Source organism: Syngnathus typhle, unplaced genomic scaffold (assembly GCF_033458585.1).
Source record: "Syngnathus typhle isolate RoL2023-S1 ecotype Sweden unplaced genomic scaffold, RoL_Styp_1.0 HiC_scaffold_41, whole genome shotgun sequence".
Taxonomy (NCBI): Eukaryota; Metazoa; Chordata; class Actinopteri; order Syngnathiformes; family Syngnathidae; genus Syngnathus; species Syngnathus typhle.
The window spans coordinates 788,016-791,251 of record NW_026871947.1 but is presented as its reverse complement, the minus strand read 5'-3'; positions in this window follow the sequence as shown (position 1 = coordinate 791,251).

Sequence of the window (3,236 nt, the reverse complement as noted above, 5' to 3'; positions counted from 1 at the left end):
CTCCAAAGTACAAGTACGTTTTTTTGTACACTAGAAAACGTTTTTTGTACGTTGGTATTTCCAGTGTGTAGTGACGTGCTCACACGGAAGTCATTTTGGAACAAGGGCTGTTCTTGCACACTCGCTGTAAACTGGCGCTGTTCGTTGAACTTGCTGTCCATTTGCCGAAAAACAATTTCGTGTCGAAGTCCAATATAAATATATCAAATCAATCTTTATTTGCCAAGTTTGAGCATGCCAAAGAAGGAATTTGACTCCGGTACATCTCTGCCTCTGTACAACATTTAGGTAGCTAACAACATTCAGGACAACGTGCAAAAATTGACAATTATTTTCAAACATCCCCTGATCTTAAACTCCCAAGCGGGCAAGGAAAAACTCAAAACTCCTACTAGGAGAAATGAGAAAACTTGAAGAGACCACAGATGGGAGGATCCCTCTTCCAGGGTGACCATGCTGCAATGGATGCAGTGAGGACAGATAGTACACATAATATGGACAATCCAAAGCATCGAGAGCAGGATGTTCTTGCACAGTAATGACTCTGAAGAGTTTGAAGGATTTAAGGATTTGGAGTGACACAGAAGGTTTGAAAAACTATTATGGCTTTTACGCACACCCGGTCCTATTCTATGGAGCTCTCTTCCACCTCCGTGGCTGGAAGTCCTCACGCCTGGAAGTTTGTTTTGTTAAATAAAGAGCCGTTTATCAAACCGACGTCTTTCCTTGTACTTTGTTAACGCTACAATATAGTTATATACTAGGTCTGTGGAATAACGACGAGGTTGACGTCAGGGCGCACGCGTGGCGTTGTTGACAAAGTACGAGTAATTTGATCGATGGATTTAATGATTTAGAGTGACACAGATGGTTTGATAATATTATTGTTTATATAATAGTTATTTGGGGCGGCTCGGTGGCGTTCTAGGTAGCACGTCTGCCTCACAGTTAGGAGGGTGCGGGTTCGATTCCACCTCCGGCCCTCCCTGTGTGGAGTTTGCATGTTCTCCCCGGGTCCGCGTGGGTTTTCTCCGGGCACTCCGGTTTCCTCTCACATCCCAAAAACATGCTTGGTAGCCCGATTGAAGACTCCAAATTGTACCTAGGTGTGAGTGCGAGGGCAAATGCTTGTTTGTCTCTGTGTGCCCTGCAACCGGTTCAGGGTGTCCCCCCGCCTACTGGCATAGTAAAAAAAAGCTTTGGGGTACTTCAAAGTGCCGAGTTGACCAAGACACATGAAGAAATGACCACCTGCAATGTTTGGTTTAGGTGTTACCCCAACATTTACTTGTATTGCTCCAATCGCATTTTCAGGCTGAGCTGAGCAGGTTTTCTAATCGTCCACCTGTGGTTTGGTTGGCATAGTAAAAAATGCTCTTGAGGACTTCACAGTGCCGAGTTGACCAAGGCACATGAAGAAATGACCACCAGCAACGCTTGGTTTAGGTCAGGGCCAACCAGTCAGAGATTAAGACATTTTTTTTTACTGCGTTACCGCAAAGAGCCACATCATACATGAGCACACATGAACATCACCCCATCCCTTCCTCTTACACACACACATACTCACACCAACATACACAGGCTGCCACCATCATACCTGTGCCGAAGAAACCTGCTCTGTCCTGCTTTAATGACTACCGCCCCGTGGCACTGATGCCCATCATCATGAAGTGCTTTGAGCGGCTTGTCATGGAGCACATCAGATCCATTCTCCCCCCCACCATAGACTCCTTCCAGTTTGTGTATCAAGCCAAACATCTGCTCTACCCTCCACTCAGCCTTCACTCCTCCTGGAGAGGAGGGACTCGTATGTGAGATTGCTGTTTGTGGACTTCAGTTCTGCATTCAACACCATTGTGCCACAACGACTCATCTGCAAACTCGACAAGCTGGGCCTCAGTACCTACCTCTGCAACTGGCTACTGGACTTCCTCTGTCAGAGGCCTCAGGTGGTACGTGTTGGCGACAAAATCTCCGCCAGCATCACGCTGAGCACGGCTGCATGCTCAGTCCGCTGCTCTTCACCCTGCTGACGCATGACTGCACTGCAACTTCCAGTAGCAACCGCGTGCTGAAATATGCCGACGACACAACTCTGGTGGGTCTCATCACCGGGGGCGATGAGACTCAGTACAAGTCGGAGGTCAACCTTCTGGCCACGTGGTGCAGGGACAACAACCTCCTGCTGAGCGTCAATAAGACCAAGGTGATTGTTGTTGACTTCCGGAAGGGTCACACCCAACACCTGCCACTGACCATCGACCAGCACCAGATTCCTGGGGGTGCACATCAGTGACGACCTCTCCTGGTCCACCAACACCGCATCACTGGCGAAGAAAGCTCAGCGCCACCTGTACTTCCTGCGGAAACTCAGGCGAGCAAGTGCTCCTCCGGCCGTCATGACTACATTCTACCGTGGCACCATTGAGAGCGTCCTCTCCATTTGTATCGCTGTTTGAGGTGGTAGCTGTACTGAATACAACATGAAGGCCCTGCAGCGCATAGTGAACATGGCTGTTAAGATTATTGGTGCTTCACTCCCCTCCCTGAAGGACATTTAACCCTCTGGCAAGAGTCAAAGTCAAAGTCAAAGTCAGCTTTATTGTCAATCTCTCCACATGTCACAACACACAAAGAGACCGAAATTACGTTTTTCTCTATCCCACGGTGACGAGACACATAACACGATAGACATACAAGTACGCGACACAATATAAAAACAAGAAGGCAAAAATTCAAACAATCAATAGTAAGAGTGATGAATAAATAATAAATAAACAGATAACACAATAAATAAGAGGAGCAAAACGGACCCAGCAAGCATAGCGCAAAAGTAAAAAAACATAAACAAAAAGGCACAAACAATAAACAAGAGTAATAATAAATAATAAACAGATAACACAACAAATAAGAGCCAGTGTGCATACAGACAGTACAGACAGTAAAAGTACAGGACGCTACGCAGAACGGGGGAGCGAGTTCAGGATCCTAACAGCCTGGAGTATGAAGCTGTTTGAGAGTCTGGTGGTGCGGGAGCGCAGGCTTCTGTACCTCTTCCCAGAGGGCAGAAGCTCGAACAAAGAGTGAGCGGGATGACTCGCATCACTCACAATCGTGGTCGCCTTGCGGGTGAGATGGGAGGTGTAAATGTCCTTCAAGGAGGGGAGCGAAGCACCAGCAATCTTACCAGCAGTGTTCACTATGCGCTGCAGGGCCTTCAAGTTGTAGTCAGT